Source organism: Balaenoptera ricei, chromosome 3 (genome assembly GCF_028023285.1).
Source record: "Balaenoptera ricei isolate mBalRic1 chromosome 3, mBalRic1.hap2, whole genome shotgun sequence".
In the NCBI taxonomy this organism is placed as follows: domain Eukaryota; kingdom Metazoa; phylum Chordata; class Mammalia; order Artiodactyla; family Balaenopteridae; genus Balaenoptera; species Balaenoptera ricei.
The window spans coordinates 154,989,897-155,012,831 of NC_082641.1; the positions used below are offsets into that span (position 1 = coordinate 154,989,897).

Here is a 22,935-nt window from a genome sequence, read left to right on the forward strand (position 1 = left end):
AGATTCGTATATATATATATATATTTTCACTTCTTCAGGTCTTTGTCCTCATTCCTATCATCTGGAATTGTTTTGAAAGAAAAACGCATATTACCCTCATAAGGAACTAGAGTTTAACTTCGGAAACTTATAACACATTTATAAAAGACACAAAGTGTTCTCTCTTTTTAGAACTGTTCAAGTGCAAGTCAGATTTGAGTTCAAATGGAATGAAATGCCGGTTTATTTCTGGAAGCAAGTTTAGTTATTTTCTAGTCCAGATTCTTTGTTTTACAGATGAAAAAATGGAAATCCAGGGTCTAGGAGGGTTAAGTGATATGCTCGGTGGTACATTTCAGAAGAAACAGAATAGGAAAAAGAATCCAGAACTTGCCAATTTTTGGTCTCACGCATTTTATCTCACACCGCAGTACTGCCTCTGGGTTTAGAATTACAACAGTTTGGTTTCCTTTTAAACTGATGACTTAGGTTTTTGTTAAGGTTTGATTTACAGTTTAGTAAAAATTTAATACTTATGTTCATTTTGGGTTTTAGCAAGTCAATACTATTCTAGAGTTTTATTTTTATTTTCTTTAAGCCTGTAATGGGCATTGAGGTCTCCCTGTGGTCTCTGGACTTCTCTCTCGGCTTTGAAGATTCTGCTGTTCCCTGCTCCATCTCAACTTACGCATATTCTCAACCACAGGGGAGTCTGGAACATGCCAGACATTATGGTGAGGCTGTTACAACGCTCACCCCGGTCTAAAACCTAAGCCACAGGAGACACAGACTTCTGGTTCCGCAGAAAGCAGGTGTTACAGGTAAGGAAGGGAGCATAATGTTCAACAGCCAGATTTTAAACAGCTCTGCTCAGATTTCATATTCCCACACTCCCTCTAATTTACAGGCTTCTGTTCACAGGTAGTTTGAAAACCTATCTGTACCAAATTTAAATATTCAGTGACTTGCCTATAACTAATCATACTTGAAATTAAAAAAGCATGTGTGAACAAGCAATAGCACTAACTAGTACTCACAGGGGAATATTCCAGCTATATTACAATGAGACTTTTGGCAGTAAAAGCACTCAAGTACTGTTTCTTAAAATGTAAGGATTAGGTGTTCTTGAGGTAGAAAAGAAAAATCTATTCTTTGCAGATGGAGGGGACAATGAAATGGATTCACTAGCAGAGTCACTTTTATGGAAATTTGGATCTGTACTGTGAAATTTTAGTGTTTAAACAAGATCAGAGGCCTTGTAGGATGATTTTTTAACATGCTGGATTAGAAACACCAGACAGAATTGATTCCCAGTAAAATGGAAAACGTCCTGAATTAAAAAGGGGCCTCAAAAAAAAAAAAAAAAAAGGAGCCTCACTTGGTAACACTTAATTTTCTAACATGAGTGCTCCAAACTCTTAATAACTATTTTAAAACACTTGATAATTTCAGGTAAGATAAATTTTACGTAAGAATAAAAATGGACAGCGTATATGAATTTGGTGAGACTGAGCATACAATGTGGATTTGCCTTGGAAAACTTGGGCAGTTTTTGAGATTATTGAAGTTGAGCGTCTGTTGCAAGATAGCTAAGTGAACTCTCCCAAAGCATTTCCTGGAAGCATTTGCCCAACAAGTAATCTTCAAACAAACGAACAAACATACATACCCACCATTCCTCTATTCCGTGTAATATAATCCATGGACCAACAAGAATAAGCTTATTTTCTACTTGTACAGTTTTTGGGTGGTGCTGCTTTTCCTAACCTTCTCACCATCTGTCAAGACATAACTTTCATTACTCTCCAGCATCACTTTTAACAGCATCATCTTTCTTTTCGTCCTTTCTCCTTCCCTCCCTCCCTCCTCCTCTCCCCCTTTGCTTTTCTTCCCTGCCTCCTTTTTCTTTCTTTAAAAGGAATCTCTTTTGACCTGTGTTTTCCTCAAGGGTTCAATTGTTTTTATATTTCTCTCCCTCATAATACAGTCTTTGGGGATTTAAAAATACGACATAAGTAGAATCTTCTGTGATTTCTCAGCAGAAGGGAAGGTATGGTTTGTATCACTTTCTCTCATAGGATTCTTTATGGGGTAAATATTTCCAGATGCCCCAAATCTCTTTGTTACGTTTACTATAAGAACCAACAACTCTTCCTTTTCCTGTACGGTGACATGATTGGGTCCTGGGATGGCTCCCACTCGTATCGCTATGAAAACAGAAGTTTCATAAACCAGAGATGAGTTACTTCAACTCAGTTTAATTCAATAAACAGTTATTGAACATTTACTGTGTCCAGGATACCATTGGCCATGGTGAATGATACACGATCCCTCCTATCAAGAAATTTGCAATCTAGTATGGGAGAAACTATGCAAATAAATGTCCAACCATAAGATGACTGCTGCGGTCTAGTAACAAGCAAAGATTTAGGAACTCAGTAGGTAAGCAAAATAAGTCGAATAGTAAAGATGAGGCTCTTTTGTTTGTCAGTATTTTACTTTAGCTCTGTATAGTTTTGAGATATGAAATGGTGTCATTTTACTTTACAGTTCTTGTTACTTTATAATCATTACCACGACTTTGTAGTCATAGCTCATGGGTAAGTTGCTTCACTTATGTGAATGTTATGGAGAGGTACTATGCTTCCGGTAGAGTCTTCTTCAGAAAGAGATTTATTGATTTGAGTTTATAACACTGAATTATGGTGTGGTAATACGTTTTACTTCAACTCGAAGATAGCTACTTTATCGATCCCGTGGGTAAACCCTTACTCTAGATCTGGGCGGTGAGCCCTCTCAGGATCAGCTGTCACACAGCAAGAGATAAGACTTCCTGGATCAGTTTTCTAAAGTGACAGGTTTATTCCCTGGTCAGGACAGAAGATACTGTTTTTAACGAACAGGCTAGACTTCTCTGTGTGCGTATTTGTTCCATGTGTTTCGGGGTGAGGATGGGGTTGAGGAGTCTACTCTGTTTTTATGGGGCATGAATCTGGCTTAAAAATGACAGAGCCCTTTAACAGGGAAATTGCAGCTGGAAGACACCAGCAACTAAGTAGATCTGGGACTTGAGAAACTGTGCCTCCCTGGAGCTATCCAGGGTACTGAACCACTTCTCCTTATGTTGCCTTCTAACCCTGCGAAACAAACATTCAGACATTTAAAAATATCTAGCTTTTTTTTTTTTTTCTGACTAGAGAAATTCTTTAACCTGTATATTTCTGATAACTGTTCTTGCTCTAGTCTTGGCCAGCTGTAGCAGTTCACCTCTTGTGTCTTTTATTCACTAAACAAATATTTAGGTATAACCTTCTCTGCGTTGGGCACTTTTCTCATGGTTAAATTACTCAGATTGAATATGATTATTTTTGCCTTTTTGTGAAATTTGGGTTAAAGAAACAAATTTTATGGGATGCCTAAAGGATCTCAGGTTTTCAAGTGTCGTTTGAAGAACCTGGTTTCTGGTCCAAAGGTTGTGTTTGTTTACAGTACTTAGAATAGCCCTTGGCATAAAATAGGCAGCACAGAAATTTTATTCCGCTGATGATCAGATTTATTTTGTGGAATTTTTTTTAAAATAAATTTATTTTATGTATTTATTTCTGGCTGCGTTGGGTCTTTGTTGCTGTGCGTGGGCTTTCTCTAGTTGTGGCGAGCGGGGGCTACTCTTCCTTGTGATGCACGGACTTCTCACTGCGGTGGCTTCTCTTGTTGTGGAGTACGGGCTCTAGGCGCATGGGCTTCAGTAGTTGTGGCACCTGGGCTCAGTAGTTGTGGCTCGTGGGCTCTAGAACGCAGGCTCAGTAGTTGTGGTGCACGACCTTAGTTGCTCCGCAGCATGTGGGATCTTCCTGGACCAGGGCTCGAACCCGTGTCCCCTGCATTGGCAGGTGGATTCTTAACCACTGCACCACCAGGGACGTCCCATTTGTGGAATATTTTTCTATACCATGTTACAAGGAACATATTTCTTTTCAACCTAAAGGTAAAATTCTTTGAAGAAAAATTTTGCTCTAAGTGCTCTAGATGCAACATGCACACAATCCTGATGAATGTAGACTAAGCATTTTGGGACACTGTCATATACATTAGGACCAAAGTACAGGCTGACCGGAAAGAAAGGGACCAGAAACTTCCAGCTCAGACTTTTCTACTTATGTATTTTCTCAACCATCTTTTCATTCTATTTTATTCATACTAGTCTATTCTGTATTCAGGTAAACAACCACCACCTGTTCACCCCCTCTCCTCCAAAAGAGGAAAAAAAGAATTTTTCCTTTGATGACAGCAACACATGACCCAGGAAGGTGGAGTATATTCTAAACTGTCCTTTTGTAATTCCTTGTTCTAAGGATCTGGCAAGACAAATTGGTCTTGACTTCCCTGGAAATGTTGGTTTCTTTCAATGAGTATAAGGGGTACAGAATCAACAGTGTTCCTAGTGTTCTCAAGACCAGTTATTGTATGGGTCAGTAAGGCTAAACCCTTCACCCCCAACCTGGTGTTAATTTAATGTTATTCTCAGTAAATATCTGAGACAGACTGAATTTGAGCAGAATATAAAGTATCTGGCTGAAATTGAATCAGGTTCAGTGTTCTAACATAGCGATTTGCCACTACCCACATCTATTTCTGTGGTATGCCTTTTTTTTTTTTTTTTTTTTTTTACAACATGTACATTTAGAAACTTGGTAAGGTCCAAACTGTATCATAATTGACTTGAAAATGTCAGTTTCTTGGGATTGCCAAACTCAAACACTTTTCTTGGTATCTCAGTGAGAAATCAAATTTGAGGTTGAAGAGTATTGACCAGTAAGCTTCTTTTCTAGAGATTGTTACTCTACCTTTGGTCATGGACCAAGTTTAATTATTCCTATTGCTTTTATTTCTCTTTCCTTAGGGAAGTGATAGGCACTTGTTTAGTCACCGGAAGTTGTGAGAATTTGTGGACCTCAGCAAAGACCCAAGAGACCTATGCAACAGTATTGTTTTCCTACTTATATACCCAGACCCAGTTTGTTTTAAAATCTATTTACTGATTCCACCTGAGTTGCATGACTTAGTTGTAATATAATCTCTTGATTTCTTGAATTATCTCCAGACTGGACTTCATGATTGATTTCTTTTTCGCCTTTGACTTATTCAGATGGAAATAGGTTAAACAAACAGAAAAACTTGACTATTATTCAAAGGCTGAAGGATTCCTTCATTACTTCCCTCCATTTCCTTGGGAATCAATACCATTGGCTGTTTTCTTTTAGTTAGCATAGTTTTGCTTGCTTAATATAATTAATATAGTAATTTAAGAGTTATATATACGTGATCTGACTTAACCTTCCAATTCTATGGTGTAGTATTACTACTGTCATTTTATGTGTGAGAAAGGTAATGTTCAGGGGGAGTTAAGGAATTTCTAATGACCATAAAATTAGGAGTCAGGACTGAAGATTCAGACCCAGCTCTCTCCGACATTAGTCACTGCTTTTAATCACTCTTCTGCTTGCTTTAATATTTCTTTACTGCCCACATAAAGTGCCATGTCAGAATATAGAAATGGTTATTAACTGAGGAAATAGGAAATATTTTGATGTTTTTAGGGAAATTCAAAACATTGTAGAATAAAAAGCTGGACATGATTTTATTGGCAGTTTTATCGCGATGGCTTAAAAGAAATGAAGTTGTTCCTGAAGGTACCTAGTTTATTGTCGTGAAATATATTTGCTTTGCCTCATGCTGTGTTTTGTAACATTTGGTCCTGGTAGGGTTTATTTGTGCGTGTAGTTTAATATAAAGATCTCAATTTTAACAAATACTGGGAACTCTTCGGAGAAAAAGCCAAAACAGATGTGTTTTTACTCAGTAGTTTTTGTTTAGGTCTGAACCTTTGATAGGAATTTGTTCCACAAATGTGGTTATTACAGAAGATGAAGAAAGCCAAGCTGAACACAAAGTTAGATGACTTGTCTATTTAATTTTAGGTGATACTTGCCGAATGTCTTGAGAAAATATTTTTTCAGCTTGTTTCAGAATTAGAATAGACTCTGTTGACATTTTATGCAAGCATATATCTGTTATTCCTTTTTAGAAATTCGAAGTAAATTCTTCTTATAAAAATAATACACAATCAATAATACACGACCATTTTCTATGAGGAAATTTTCAAATGAAAAAACATTAATCTCTAAACATCCGTAACACCAACCAGTTAATATGTTAGTATGTTTCATTTGGTTTTTGACACACGCAAGTGCACACAAAACTTAACATATAATTATATAATTTTATATGTAATTTTGTGTTCCAGTTTTCTACTTAATTAATAGCATTGTCTTATTTTGCATTTCTGTGACTTCCAGGGAGATATAATCTACTTTATTGGCCAGTTCTATCTAATTTGGGGTTCTCTGCTTGTGTGTATGGTGTATGTGTGTGTATAATTTAATATATATATGTGGGTGTGTATATATACACATATGTATAATTCGTTTTCTTGTTTTAGAAAAAGATGCATTGTATTCCTTTTAATACATCACAACTTACCCATTTTATTGGGAAGACTTTGCACATATTAAAATCTGATATATTAGGACTAATCAAGAAGAGGTCAGTGTGACTAAGATGCTTTTTAAATGTTTTTTTGTATTGTATATAGCAACTGGAGCTGCTTTCCCAACAGAAATTTGAAGTGATGCCGAACCTGTGCTAATGAATAGATATAATTAATTGGAAAACTTCATCTGTTTTCCTACAGTGTCTTAAAGACTTGAAAATAATCCCTCAGTAATTTAATCATATCTCCTAGTTTTCTCCTTTAATGGTATTACCTAGCAATATTTTTTCTTTATTTTAAGATCATCTTCAGCCTAATCCAGATAGCCCTATTAAATTATCGTATCAAAAACCAACGATAATTTTCTATACCTTTTATTTTCATAGGGAAATATTTTGAGATCCACCAGTGTGATTAAAAAATAGAGCAGGTGGAAGTGGGGCAAGGGTGGGAATTGACATCTGATGCAAGAGCCAAGGAGGAAACCATTGTTTTTACTCTGGTCAGGTGATATCATGCTAGCCTTACATTTCTAAAATTTGAGTATCTTTGGAATTATATTCAACTGCAGCAGTTTAAGTTGTAAATGCTTTAATGTTTTCAAGGCATGTCTTTTAGTGACTAAACTTTTCTAGTGCATTTATTTCAGTAAGGTTGAGGGGATTTCTATTGGATGATCTTCTCCAAATGAGGTAAATATTCTAATGGTAACTGTCCTCCTGGAACACATATCTCTTGTTATTAAAAGTTTTCTAAGAGTACTGATGAATTTAAATGACTCACAGTAGCACAATAGGCATTTGAGTTAACCTGATTTTTAGCAACAACTTTTTTTTTACTGTGAAACTTCTTATTCCAAGATGTTGGGGGAAAAGGGGAAAAACTACAAAGAAAAACATAAAATTTAAATGAACTGCCACTACTTAGATAAATCAGGGTCAACATTTTTTTTTTAAACATCTTTATTGAAGTATAATTGCTTTACAATGGTGTGTTAGTTTCTGCTTTATAACAAAGTGAATCAGTTATACATATACATATGTTCCCATATCTCTTCCCTCTTGTATCTCCCTCCCTCCCACCCTCCCTATCCCCCGCCTCCAGGTGTTTACAAAGCACCGAGCTGATCTCCCTGTGCTATGCGGCTGCTTCCCACTAGCTATCTATTTTACATTTGGTAGTGTATATATGTCCATGCCACTCTCTCACCCTGTCACATCTTACCCTTCCCTCTCCCCATATCCTCAAGTCCATTCTCTAGTAGGTCTGTGTCTTTATTCCCGTCTTGCCACTAGGTTCTTCATGACCTTTTTTTTTTTTTCCCTTAGATTCCATATATATGTGTTAGCATACTGTATTTGTTTTTCTCTTTCTGACTTACTTCACTCAGTATGACAGACTCTAACTCCATCCACCTCACTACAAATACCTCCATTTCATTTCTTTTTATGGCTGAGTAATATTCCATTGTATATATATGCCACATCTTCTTTATCCATTCATCCGATGATGGACACTTAGGTTGCTTCCATGTCCTGCCTATTGTAAATAGAGCTGCAATGAACATTTTGGTACATGACTCTTTTTGAATTATGGTTTTCTCAGGGTATATGCCCAGTAGTGGGATTGCTGGGTCGTATGGTAGTCCTATTTTTAGTTTTTTAAGGAACCTCCATACTGTTCTCCATAGTGGCTGTATTAATTTACATTCCCACCAACAGTGCAAGAGCGTTCCCTTTTCTCCACATCCTCTCCAGCATTTATTGTTTCTAGATATTTTCATGATGGCCATTCTGACTGGTGTGAGATGATATCTCATTGTAGTTTTGATTTGCATTTCTCTAATGATTAATGATGTTGAGCATTCTTTCATGTGTCTGTTGGCAATCTGTATATCTTCTTTGGAGAAATGTCTATTTAGGTCTTCTGCCCATCTTTGGATTGGGTTGTTTGTTTTTTTGTTATTAAGCTGCATGAGCTGCTTGTAAATCTTGGAGATTAATCCTTTGTCAGTTGCTTGATTTGCAAATATTTTCTCCCATTCTGAGGGTTGTCTTTTGGTCTTGTTTATGGTTTCCTTTGCTGTGCAAAAGCTTTGAAGTTTCATTAGGTCCCATTTGTTTATTTGTGTTTTTATTTCCATTTCTCTAGGAGCTGGGTCAAAAAGGATCTTGCTGTGATTTATGTCATAGAGTGTTCTGCCTATGTTTTCCTCTAAGAGTTTGAAGGCATGGGAGAGACTTAAGTTACCCACAAGAAGATCCAAAGAATCATAGGTCTGAGAGTTTTTTAAGTGGGTATACTTGAGGATGTTTATAAGCTGAAAGAAAGTAGCCAGCAGAGGAAGGGTGTGAAGATCTAGGAGAGGAAATGATTGTTCATTTGTTTTCAAAAAGCTGAATACTTATCGTGTGCCTGGCCTTCTTCTAGGATCTGGGGTTCACACCATCTGTTATCTCTTCTGCAAGGACAGTTCAACTCATCCCCTGGTGAAGAGAAGTCAGATTATTCTTTGCATCCAATGCAGGTGTAGGAACTGTTCTGTACCTCTGAAGGGACTTTACTTAACCAGAGTAATAAGTTAGAAATCAAAAGAAATTAGAGCTGAAAGGACCTTAAAGGCCACTGTACTTAATTTTGCCTAATATTTTACATTGAATGTAAGAAAAGTTTATTGCAGAGCCTGTTCTCTTCAGAGTTCCTTCAGTGAACTTTATGTCTTCAATCCAGTGGGTCTAGCTCGTAGATTTTGGCCTCCTCCTCAATTTGCTTCTTCATCCATATTACATTTTGCCCGGACTATGGCAGAAGCTCCTGGGTGGTTTCGCGGCCCCTGGGCTCAGTTCCTCTAAGTTCATCTGCCTACTCGGGTTGAGTGATCTTCTAACATAAAAAGATACGCTTAAAATAATGCTGCTAATGGCTTGCCCACACAGAGTTAGTGCATACTAGCCGCCCAGCGTGTGCTCTGCACAGAGGCGTGTAGTCTGAACTGTGCTCGGCCAAGCCTCCTGGGGCTCTTTGGCCCTGAGGAAGGGGAGCTTTTTGGGATCACTCCCTTTATCTAATCGGTCCTTCAGCAGCGGGGCACCTTTTTCTAATCAGCGGAGGCACCCTTACTTAGCCAGTGGTAACCCCAGGCCTCATCACCTGTGGGATACAAGCCATGCTGTCTCCCAGGCTTGCTTCCGCCAACATCTCTATTTTCCTTTCTGTCTGTTCTCACATTTGGACCCCTGGCCTTTAGTCATCCCCACCTGCAGTATTTACAGTGCCCAGCAGGTGTCAGGCTTGAGTGTCTTTGCACAGGTGCTCCCTCTGCAGTTAATGCACCTCCTACTCCACCTCTGCATAGCCTCAGCTTTTTAGATTCTGCTTCAGGGTTATCATGAAGCTGTCACTTAGATATAACATTTTGCCTCCAAGGAACCTCTGTGCATAAAGGTTATGCTTCTTTATCTCATGTGATTCAAATTTTCACGTCCCTCCTTAATGCAGGCTTTAAGGGCAGGAGTCGTTTCTTATCCTTAGCACAGAGCAGATGCTTTTTTTTTTTTTTTTAAAGGTGCTTTTTAATGATGATAAAATGTATGGTTTAAATCACTCATTTTACAATAATTTTGCTTTAGGTTGTGACAGAAATAAAGTTTACAGAAGTCGTGTTCCTGCGATAAGAAATAAAGATGTGACCTTCCAGTTGTGTAAAGCTCTTAAATGCTGTGTGAGTGCGTCGGGTGCGCTAAGGAACCTGGAGCTAAATGGGCTAGTTCTGAGAGAGAGAGACTTAACTATGTTAACAAGGTAAGCCTTCATTGTATCCTGCCAACATTTGATAGTTGCTTTTGGGGCAAGCTAAACCAATAAAAGTTTAAACTTTTTCTCTCCATTAAAGGGATTGAATAAATTGGCCACTTTATCAGCACCTCATGCCTGTCACATTAATGGCTGAACTAGAAAATCAGAAGGATCAGCACAGGTTTTATTTTCTTAATCCTTACCTCAGGGTGGAGAAAGGTCAATCCCGAACTGAATCCCAAGTTTAGACCAGGAAGCCCTCGGGTTCCTTATAGTATCTCAGAAATATGGGAAAGTAGAAAGGAACAATAAAGTGTAGGGCAGATTAGCCTCATTTTCCTGTGAAGCTTGAGGAGAGGGAGGGAGGAGGTGGATGACCATGGGCAGTTGGGCAGGTTGTGCACTGTACAGCACCATAAATGTAGAACGTTTGCATATATTATTATGACAGCCTTCTGACAGATGGAAATGGTGTCTTGAGGAAGTACCTTTTTCTGTTTCTCTTAGAGAAGTGCTTCTCAATGGGAGTGATTTTGTCCCCTGGGGGATATTTGGCAATATCTGGAGGCACTTTTGGTTGTCACAAGTAGCTGATGTGTTACTGGCATCTAGTAGGTAAGGACAGGGATGCTGCTAAACATCCTACAGCGCACATGGCAGTCACACACAACAAAGAAACAAAGTCACACATTGCCTAGCTCAAAATGTCACTAGAGCCGGGGCTGAGAAACCCGGGTCTAGAGGATGAAGGTGAACCTCCCTGTCTCTGGTATCTTTTCCCTGCTTGTTCTGGAGAAATGACAGCTGGAGAGGGAGTGAACCATTTCTGACTCTGCATCCAATATGCTCCAGCAGCCTGTAGTACATCATGTACTCATAGGGCCAGTGTGCCTGGAGGAACCCAAGGCTACCTGATGGCAGAGCTGTGGATCAGGGTGACAGCCAACATGGGAAAAGCCTTCCTGCCTCCAGGCCCTCGGTTCACCAGGCCCAGGTGTCTCTTCCTTCCATCCATGGGCCTCTGAGATGAACCAGCTTTCCTTGTCCCTCCTAAGCTTCCCAGGTTGTGAGTCCTTGCCTCTCAAGAGTGGGGCACAGTATCCTCAGGTTTGCTTTCCACGCTGCCTCCTGAACCAGTTTTGGAAGGTTTGTGGATGATCAGTTGGGGGATAACAGGTAGAAAATTGAGACAAAACAGTGAACTCCGAGACTGGTGACTGGGTTCAAATTCCAGCTTTTCCACATGTCAGATGTATGGCCTTAGGCAATTCACTGAACATCTCTGTGCCTCAGTTTTCTTGTCTGTAAGATGGGGGTGAGAACAATAGTGCCCACTTCATAGGGCTATGGTGAGGATCGAGTTAGTATTTGGCATGTATTTGGCATGTAGCAAACAACATGTAAGCGGTAGGTGTTCCAGGCCTCATTCCACGTTAATTTTTGGTATCTGTATGAGTTTGCTAGGGCTGTCATAACAAAACACCACAGTCTGGGTAGCTTAAACAACAGAAATTTATTTCTCACCGTTCTGGAGGCTGGAAGTCCAAGGTCAAGTTGTCAGCAGGGTTGGTTTCCTCTGAGGCTCCTGAGGGAAGAGCCTGCTCCAGCCTCTCTCCTTGGCTTGCAGAGCGCCGCCTTCTCCCTGTGTCCTCACAGGGCTTTCACCCTCTGGGCAGGCCTGGTGTCTCTCTGTGTGTCTAATCTGCATTCCTTATAAGGACACCAGTCAGATTGGACTGGGATCCACCCTAATGGCCTCATTTTAACTTAATTACTCTTTAAAGGCCTGATCTCCCAATACAGTCACATGCTGAGGTACTGGGGTTTAGGGCTTCATCCTGTGAATTCCGTGGTGGACACAACTCAGCCCATGACACCTGACAAGGACCTGGTAACAACACCAACATGGTTCTAACCATGTTTAACTGTGATACCAGATGCAAAAAAAAGCCAGGACAGACCTTGAGGCCATTACTCTAAGTGAAATTAGAGAAAGACAAATACTGTATGATCTCACGTATACGAATCGAAGAAAACTGAGCTTATAGAAACAGAGAACAGTTCAGTGGTTGCCAGAGGTGGGAGTAGGGGGGATGGGAAAGGTGGTCAAAAGGTACAAACTTGCAGTTATAAGAGAAACAACTCCTGGGGATGTAATGTACATCGTGATGACTATAGTTAAAAATACTGTTTTCTTTTTTTTTTAAACATCTTTATTGGAGTATAATTGCTTTACAATGGTGTGTTAGTTTCTGCTGTATAACAAAGTGAATCAGCTATACATATACCTATATCCCCATATCTCCTCCCTCTTGCATCTCCCTCCCACCCTCCCTATCCCACCCCTCTAGGTGGACACAAAGCACCGAACAATACTGTTTTTTAATTTGAAAGTTGCTAAGAGTATAGATCTTAAAAGTTCTCATCACAAGAAAAAAATTGTAACTATGTGAGGCGGTAAATGTTAACTAAACTTATTGTGGAAATTATTTTGCAATTTATACACATATCAAATTACTATGTTGTACACCTGAAATTAATATAAAATTATATGACAATTATATCTCAGTAACATGGGGGGAAAAAAGGAATCCAATATCTCAGGTATAAAGCCTCCCTCCTCCTTCCCTCTCACATTCTCGGGAAGACCTCAGGCCCGGGCCTTACACCTGCCTTGAGTATATTCCTATTAACTGTGTCAGTAAATGGTAGGTGCTTCCCTTCCACACCTTCCTTTGCTCGTCATTGGAGAATATGCTAGAGCGACACTAGAAAAGTGATCACATATCTCCGATTTTTGTGGACAATCATGGTTTCAAAAATTCTGTCCTCTTGTCCACCTAAGAACACTGGTATTTTTCATACTACAGGTTCCAAAATGTGGTTCAGAAATCATGGTCACGGTGCCTGCCATGCCAGGATGGCAACTTGGAGGGCTGGGGAGGGCGTGGCAGGTGGCAGGTGGGGAAAGCCGGCAGCCAGAAGGAGGAGAGGACAAAGAAAAAGACCCAGGAAATTCGTATCTCTAGAACAAATTCCCAAATAGTAAGAGTTTACTGTAGCAGCAAGTCCTAGCCTCTAGTTTACTGCTAAATCTAGTCCTCAAGGAGCACAGCAGTCAGAACATTTAATACAAAATTTCCTAGCTCTAAAACGGAAATATTAATACCTGCTTGTTGTGTTTGGAAGTTATTTCAAAAAGTAACGCTAATATCAATAAAGCCCTTTATAAAAGAGCTAAAGGAACTCTGTAAGTATTACTTTTGTTTGTTTGTTTTTCCATCACTCTTCATAGCTGCCAAGCAGTAACGGCTGTCTTTGTACTGAATCCCGGAAGTGTCTCTGTATCCTGGAAGTATTGCAATGATCGTCTTCACACCTGCAAAATATTCCTGCACCGTGTACGCAAATGATTATGGCTCCGCTCTCGGGCCTCATCTGGGAGCTACTGCATGTGAGGATCAAATTGATACACATTAGGGCATCCTCAGCGGTCTTTGGCAAAGGCCTATAGATTACCTCGCTATCCAATTTGTTAACTGGACAGCAGAGCCTGAGTGGAAAGAACAATGCGCTCGTCAGTTGGGAGAAGCTCCTCCAGGTATCAACAGATACAAGCAAGGCAATCTCACTGTGCAGGTTGATTAGAACTGGGTTTGTATTTTGGACAATAAACTCTACTTATGATAGTCTCCCAGTCACTAAGTATCTCTGCTGTAAGAGAAAACTGGGGCTATTAACTTCTCCAGATAGAACCCGAGGGAAAAGTGATCATTTCTTCTATAAGCAGAAGGGAAGGTTCTCCTCAATAAAGATCAATTAAACATCTCTGTTAAAAGACTGCTTGGAGCTGGTGCCAAAGGAAATTCCACTGTATTAACCCGTGCTCCCTCCAACCCTCCCCACCTCTGTAGTTTGCACTGGGGAAAATTGTAAGAGGACGCTGGCTACTGTAAGCTTTATAAGGTGACAGTCGCTCTCACATCCGTGGCTGAATGATCTTTGATGTTGAGTGATTTTTCCTGCATTTAGCAGGGGTATTCCCGGAGGATGGCAGGCAAATCAAACGCTCCTCTGAATTCAGCTGAGCATCAATCATCCTCATGAGGGAGTAAAAAAAAGAATATAACAATAGGTACCGGGAAAAATGATATGGTGGTCTGAGCTAGTAATTCCCAGGATGCAGGAAGAGTTTTGGGGGCCCTAGAAAATCCACTGCATAAAGAAAACCCGCCACAATCTCCGCCAGCATCTTATAGTTACCACTTCATTCTTGTCCTTTAAAATACAGTGTGCTTGTCCTTTAAAATACAGTGTGTCTTGTACATTAAGATACAGTGTGCTTCTACTCTCTGGCTTAGACTGCATCCTCTCATGTAAATTCCATCTGTTCTTGCTTGAGGGAGGGCAGACACAACCTTGACTTTATCCTCTTGATGAGAGTGATGTTTCATGGTGTTGGGAGGATTTTCATTGGGTCAATTGCCTGATTGAGACATAGCCTTAGTGAGGTGACAAATAGCAGGCATTAATGTCTCTTTTTTAATGGTATGATGAATGGTCTAAGAGAAGGGTCAGCAAACTGTAGCCAGCCGCCTGTTTTTGTAAATAAATGATTGGATCACAGCCAGACCAGTTCATTCATGAATTTTCTCTGGCTCCTTTTGCGTCGAGTAGTTGTGACAGAGACCTAATGGCCCACAAAGCCAAAGATATTCCCTGGCCCCGGCCACCCCTGATCTAAGACCGTTCCCACAGTCCTCTGATGATAAGAATCACCTGGATCATTTGTTCAAAAGACAATTTCTGGGTCCAGCTTGGAACCGCTGAGTCAGAATCTCCAGGGAAGGGGCTTTGGGAAGGTAGAGTGAACAAGCTTCCCGGGTGATTCTTATCCCCAGGGAACTACTGGTCTCAGGTGTGCCTGCCTACCAGGTAAGGAGGAGGTTTTCAAAGAGGCAGTGGGGGTGGGGGGTTGGGCGGAGTTTGCCTTGGAGAGCACGGGCCTCGCGGTTTCACTGCTGGGACTGCATCCCAGCTCCGCTTCTCCCCGAGCTTCGCCACCTCGGGTAAGTTCCTTTTAACACTGTTTCCTCCGCTGAGAAGTGAGGGTCATGGTGCCTGGTTGGCAGTGTGTGTATATACGCTGAGAGCCTAATCCAAGGCTCGGTAGTGGTCACCCTCACTAAGAGGAGCAGCGCCATGTAAACACAGAAGACCCCGCTGTGGAAACATCTCATAAATAAGACAGGCCCAGCGGGGCTTTTCAGTAGTCCACGGTGTACAGCTGTTTTCCTCAGAAGGAAAAACTCCCTTAAAGGAATCTCCCATTACGTTCAGGACAGTATACGGCCCTTTAGAAACTCAGTTCTCCACAGAATGCTGAGTATTGCAAGAGGTTATCATTGGCTGTTTTAGGATATAGCTGAGTTTGCAAAGGAATATTTAATTTCATGATTGAAAACTCTGGTACTTCGCACGAGACAGACATATATTCTGTTTCTGAGGTTAATGTTTTTAAAAACTCTTTGCCTGGCGAGATCAAGCAATTTCAGCCATTCGTGTAGCTGTTGAAAGGCAGTTTTTAGATAAATTGCGCATAAATCCTTGCAAGATACAGGACCCAATAATACTTCAGGTTACCAGGGAGTTTCATATTTTACTAAAAGGGGGAAAAAGTCAATCTTGAATCTTTTAGTCCGATGACCAAAGAATTGCTCCATTGATTTTGTTCAGCTACTCAGGTGGGTGTGCAGTTGATCCTGATTGGATCTTATTTAAAGTTTACTTTTTCTGGGAAGTATTAATTCGAATGTAGTATGGGTAATACTGGAATACGAGAGCCTCTTTAAAGCCACTTTACACAGCTTGTGTAAACATCCTAGGGTAGTTTCCTCTTAACATTTTCACAGATATAGAACTTGAGTTTGCTGTATGTTTTCCTCTTTTTAACAGAAGAGGGAGGTAAAGGCTTGGCTAAACAATGTACCTAAAACCCAGGCTAGAGGGAAATGGATTCATATTCTTAGAGGAACAGGTAAATAAGAACAGCGTGAATTCTGCCAGGTGTGATTTAGGTTTGTGAAGGAAGGAAAAAAAGCACACTTGGCAAATGAGTGTGGTTTGCTGATTTCTTTATTTTTAAACTTAGTTTTAAACGAAAGTACCAGTGGGACCCGAGAAAAACGAATCTGCAGAGGGCAGGGGGAGGGGTATTCTTCATTTTTATTACATGCAGTGTTGGAATCGTGCTGTGCCCTGAAACACAGCTGGATGAACAGGGTAGTTCAGGGTCTGCCTGGATTAACTCCTTAAGCAAATTTCTAGGCTGCCAGGCCGGCTGGTTGAGCTCCAGGCTGGTGGCTAGTGGTGCCGTGTTATTCCTTTCCGCTCACCTCAAGGCGAAAACCCGGAAGTGCCGACCACCAGTAGCTGCATGTACGCCTTGTGGAATGTCCAATGCTGAGAGATTCTCTTAGGCTCATGCCTCCTGTGCAGATGCTCCCCACACACACCCCCCCCGGCCAGCTCCCAGAGTTCCCATGGCTCACACCTGGTGCCAGCCAGCAGCCGCGGACCTGCCTGTAGGCCCTCGTGAAGGCCTGCTGCTCGTCCTGAAAACCTGCTGCTACTCGAGAATCCAGAGGGGCTGCTCCTCATGGGGCGCCGTCTTGGCTAGAGCCGGCCTACATCTTCTGTGGGCTTTGCCTCCGTGGTTTCCAAGGGGGCAAATGGGGGCTGCCGGGCCTTATTTGACGGGAGACATGAATATCTGGGCTAGGTTCACTTCAGAGATTCATTGTTTTCCTGATAGGTATGAGTGATAATTTTTGTTTGTTTTGTATGTGGGTGGGGTCATGGAAATACTTGGGGATGGTAATCAAACTCAGCTGAACTGAGTTTGCTGTCACTGAGCAGTGTGATCTTGGACAGGTCTTTTAACCTTTCTGGTCTCCATCTGTAGAATGGGAATTATAATACTAGTCTCATTTGCCTCTGAGATTGTCATGAAGAGACAGTGAACTACATATACGAAAGTGCTTTCAGAATGGCAATGTACTCTGTATGCAGTGTGTGTGGCAGATAGCATCCCAGTTTGAATTTCAATGAGATTCAGAACTGTGATTAACAAGGCAAGCAGAGCCAGGATGGGGTGAGGCAAGCAGGGTGGGTAGGGCGCTAAGTGAAGGAGGCACTCCCTCACGGGGGTGTTTACATGCGGCTCTGAACCAGCAAGACGCTGAGAGTCAGTGTCTCCTTCAGTTTTGCACTGTAGTCACCCTGCTTGCCTCACCCAAACCCCTGTCCTGAGTGAAAGTAAAATACATGCCCATGAAAATTATACATGTGAGATACACTTTTGTTGTAACAAAGTCCACCAGTACCTAATCAACCTTGACAGATGTTACCGCTGGGACAATTTCTGGGGTGTCTTTCCTGGCGTTTTTCATACATGTACAACCTTAAACTAGCTTTTGTTCTCACCTCATGGGCAGCACAGAAACATGGGGAAGAAACACCAGTCTGATCTCAAAACCTCATGCGTGTTCTAGATCTTTGTCATGGGTGTATTTGTAGACTCTGTGGAGGGGTCACACAGCACATGACACGGCCAAACATGTTGAACCTACGTCACCCAGCTTTCTCTCCCGTACACCAAGTCTTCAGTAGCTGCTCCAGGACCTCCACCTCCCCCGTCTTTAAAAGCTCCAGGTACTTCTTTTCTTCCATCTCCTGGTTGGCTGGCTGGCTGGCTGCCTGCCTCTCTCATCCACTACTTCCTCTTTCATCTCCTCTCATGAAGACTAATCTGGCCATTTGAGGACTCTTTATCTCTCTTACTGTCTCCCAGATCAGTTCCATAAAGGATCTGGGTGGTAAAAAAAGACTCCCCTTCAGGCATGGGTATGAGGGAGAAAGGTTGTCAGTAGCTCCATAGGTTTTGTTCCTGACATATAATATCCATATGTACCTCTTCCCGGCCCCTCCTCCACACTTTTGAAATGCGATCACGCTGTCCCTAACGTCTTCTAACTCAGCGGTCCCCCACCTGTTCGGCAGCAGGGACCGGTTTCCTGGAAGACAATGGTTCCACGGGGGAGGGGGCGGGGGGCTCAGGCAGTCGTGCAAGCGATGGGGAGCGGCAGATGAAGCTTCGCTGGCCTGCCCGCCGCTCACCCCGCCTCCTAACAGGCTGTGGAGCGCTGTTCTAACTGGCATTGTGTCACTTAACGATGCATCGCAGAGCTCTCCAGTGGTACTTCCAAGCTGATGTCATCGTTTTTAACAGCTGCCTGTATTCTACCCTGTCAGTGTGTCATAATTTAACCCCTTCTGTACTAGGAGATGTGTGTTTCTCCTTTTTCACTCTTGCAAATAATCTGCGTTGAAAATCCTCCTACACTTTTCACTTCCTTGTGTGCTTAGAAGTTTGATTTGCTGGGTCAAACAGGATGATGTGCATTTTGATAGCACATTATGGGAAGGTTGATTGTGAGCACGGCATGGGCTCTGTCCCTGGTATTTTTCTTCCTGCCCAACCTCCGCTAGATTCACCTTCACATACAGTTTTCATTCACAGCTTGAGGGCTGTAAGTAACAACTGTCAGAGTTGTTTTTCTAAAATACCCTCGGTAAGCTATCGTGTATGGCACCAGTGTGACTGCTTTGGGAATGGTAGCTCCCAGGAGGAATGAGATGTTTCCCCTACTCCATATGGACCATCCTGCAGTTTGGCCTGCGGAGGCCTCAGGGTGCTTGAAGGCGCAGGAGAGGGAGCTGTGTGGACCCATCGCCGCCCAGTGGCCGCTGAGAGGACGACGGCCTTGTTCGCAGGCTCAGGCACCAAATCCCTGGGAACTCCTAGGAATGCTTGAGGGGCACTTTACTGGAGGCTGAAGTCCTGCATGAACAGCAGGGAGGTGGGAGCTAGTGACATCTGGGCTACTGTTACAGTGACTCCATGTGCAGCCATAGGCTGGCGCCTGGGGCAACTCAGGTGACTGTGGCTTTGGAGTGAATTTGCGTTTTATGGCTCACATGGTATCTACAGATACTAGAACGAGACAGCGGCAATATGCCAGGAGCAAGTCGTTTCTGGGCAGTGCTTATCTGCCTTCAGGACCTCTGCCATAACTCTGTGGTCCATAAGTTGGGAACCACTGAGGTGGGATATTGGAAAGCTGAGTGCAAATGAAATCATTAACTCAATGTCAAGGGGAGCGTGCTCTTGAAAGGAATCCTGGGGTGAGTTCTCACCATACGGAAGGAACACCCGGTTGTTCCCATTCAGGATCCTAAAATGACTCCCTAATGTAACAAATCAACTTCTCTGGGCAGCTTGTTACCCCTTCATAACGAGTCCCCACCCTATAATGAGCCCTGTCTCCTGTGGCTCTGATCAGGGCAGGTGCTGTCACTGCTATCGGCAAACAGAAGGCTTCTTTTTGCTTCTAAGTCATTGCTTCTGCTTCTTGTACCTCCGTGAAACGCCACCTCCGTCCCTTTGGTAATCTAAAGCCTACCATCTTTGCTGCCCTTCTTAACGCCCACTGCTCCAAGTCCTCTCAGCAACTTGGGCTTTTAGTGACTTTGGATTTTGTGAACTCCTGAAGCTTTTACACTTGGTGTCAGACATTTGCTGTGGTCTCTGTTTCGGGTCTGTCACTTGTCTTCTCGGCTAGACTGTGACTTCTGACATCAGTGATGCTTCATGTTTTCATAGCTCCTTGAAGGGAGTTGCTGGACACAAAATAGTGTAATATTTCAGTGACTTGCTGCATGATAAAAAAAATGAAAGCCTTTTTGTAAATGGAGATGTTCGTATATTAGATCTGCTTTATGTAGACATTTTAAAAATCATTCATTCAGTCACGCATACACACGCACACACGCACGTACACTCCTCATACAGGGCTGGTCACAGGTGTAGGCGCATAGCCTTCCGCTTAGAACAGAGATGTGTTCCTGCGAAAAGCATGCCAACCAATGTGGACAATCAAGCCGATGGCTCATAAAAACGGAGCCAATCTGCTTGGATCGAGACTGGGCATCCAGACCCCGTGGATCACGTGTCCACTTTCCCAGGCCTGGCGTGCTCCTCGGAAAACACTTGTTGGATGAGTCGTGGTCATGTATCTATTGGATTCAGCTCTGCTTCCTCTTGCTCTGCTTTGTGTTGACTTTATGTGAACAGTGGATTGCTGGCCTCTGGGTTAAGGGGAGTTATTTAATGCACACAAGCCAATGAACAACCACTAACTGTTGCGAGTTCAGGGGATCTAATATCTTGGGAGGATTTATACCAATTACTTAACTGCCTGAATACCAACCTTCCTATTAGTTTTATGATAAGATGCGCTTAGGTCTCACGTTTATCCCGAGAAGACAGCCTTATCCAAATCATCTATATTTTAGCAGGCAGTACCAAACTTCAGGCCTCAGAAACACATTTTAAATAATTCTTGCCATGCCATGTATTTTAAGTATCATTAAAAAGCCACTTTCTTACTTTTAAAAATATGTGTGCAGTAGATTTTGTGAAGCCTATAATAAGTCTATGAAAAATTGATTACTTTTCCACAGGTATAGGTTCAGATTTTTATTCTGCTTGCCAAATGAAAAATCTAGTATGCGTGGGTCCTTTATCTTATTTATGCCCTCTGAATAGAATCACCATGTTCCCAAACAAAGAGAAATGGGTTACTCGGATTGAGTAACCTAATCCCTTCCTGTGGTGGGCAAAGGAGTTTGTGCAGCTCTAAACTAGGAAGCATGGATTTCCCTTTCAAATGCCTCATTTTCTTATTCTTTGCCTTTCAGTCAGCTCCATGTAAACTGGGTCAGAATATAACATGGGTGCTGAGGTGAGTTTCGGCTGCTGGTGGAATGTGCGTGTGATGGAAATAGGTCGCTTTAGGACCCAAGGATGATGCAGAGAGAGGTTTACAGTCAAAAGATAATAATCGTTCTGTCCTTTAGTTAGCATTCCTGGTTTCTTTTCTTTTTTTTAACTGAACAGTATGTGCCAATGGCCCCCACGTACTTTCGTCTCAGTTCTCTGGCCCTCATTGCTACAAGTTGGTTATGGCGTTGGCTGCTTTCCCAGCATTCATTCTCTCCCTGATCAGGAACCATGGCTCAGCACCCTGGTTGAGGGAAAGGGAAGGATGGGGTATCATCATGCTCCCCTGTGCCTAAGTCTCTTCTGAATTACTCCCTCTCCACCCTTCCATCTGAGAGTCCTGGATACTTGTTAAGCCCCCAGAACAGACGAGGTGGGGGAATTGGGCACCTTGTGCAGGTGACAGTGGCATAGATATAGCGCCTCGCCCATAACTAAGGTGGGACTAGAAACAGCCTTCTGAGCTGGGGCGGCGGGTGAGCACACAGCTCTCACTCCACAAACAAGGATGAAATAGGCAGCGCACAGAGGCTCAAGAGACCGCTGTGATGAGTAACTCTGAGTACAGGGGGCCACGGCGGTGCTCTGTGAGCTTGGACACTTACACTGGGGCTACAATGTGGACAATCTCAAGGACCATGGTGGTGAGTGTGAACCGATTCGGCCTTGAGGGGCCAGGAGGGCTTTTCAGCTGGAGACTTTTGAGAGTGTGATTGGACCCGCGGCTTTTGAAATTGTCTTAAAGAGAATTGAGAAGTTGTCCTGTTTAGTGGTTTTAAAACTTTGCTTTGATGATCTCCCCGAGGGGCTGTTCTGGTGGGAGGATCTGGGGAAAGAAGCCGAGAGGCTGGAACCTTGGGCTCCTTTTCCCACTGATTCAGCAGTTCCGCCTCTGTTTTACTTCTTGAGCTGCCAGGTAAGAGTCCCTTCATCCATCCTTTCCTCTGTCCTTTCCTCCTTTCCTCCCTTCCTGTGGTTAAACACATAAGTTGGAAACTTTTGTTAACTGTTTTTAAGTGTACAGCTCAGTAGTGTTAAGTATACTCAGTGTTAAATAGATCTCCAGACTTTTTCCTCTTGCAAACTGCAACTCTAGTCTCTTTCAATAACAATTCCCCCTTTTCATCTCCCTCCAGCCCTTGGTAACCACCATCCTACATTGTTTCTATGAATTTGACTAGCCAAGATTTCTTTTCAAAAAGCAATCAAGCAGCTGAGAAGGTTTGATAGCCTCCTGATGTATCCATCATTCCTCACTGTCTGCACCCGCCCCCCAGACAGTGAGGAAACTGAAATCCCAGAGGTCCTGGGAGGCCCAGGTGGCCACACAATGCAGATGTTATTCACACGGATACTTAAGCCGGATTGCCAGGTTCACATTTTGGCTCTGATGCTCTGTATGTGACACTGGGCAAGTGATGTAACGCAGTGCCCCAGTTTGCTCATCGGTTAAAGGGACGTGATGGTAACAGAATCTGCCTTATAGCCTTGTTGTGAAGATTAAGTGAGGTAATCTACATAAAGCACTGGAAATAGGGCCTGACACTTATGTACGTGTCTGCTATGATTGTTAAGTGACTTCCTAGCATGACACAGTTCCTTGTAAGGAGAGCTGTGACTTTGGGCCTACAACCAGCTCCCGTGGTGCATGTCTTTTGAGTTTCCACTTAAGACTGAATAGATAGATAGCTTTGACTGGCAAGGTTTC

The 22,935-nt window shown here is 42.4% G+C and overlaps 1 protein-coding gene and 1 long non-coding RNA gene across 2 annotated transcripts in view; both read left to right on the forward strand.

Moving 5' to 3' along the window:
* The window catches only part of LOC132362730 (ELKS/Rab6-interacting/CAST family member 1-like), a 184,514-nt gene that overhangs the window by 21,466 nt on the left and 140,113 nt on the right, over nucleotides 1–22,935 (forward strand).
* LOC132362747 (uncharacterized) lies at nucleotides 780–14,162 on the forward strand. The gene is made up of 3 exons (XR_009502464.1): nucleotides 780–800; nucleotides 10,159–10,330; nucleotides 13,620–14,162. It is a non-coding gene; the product is annotated as an uncharacterized LOC132362747 (long non-coding RNA).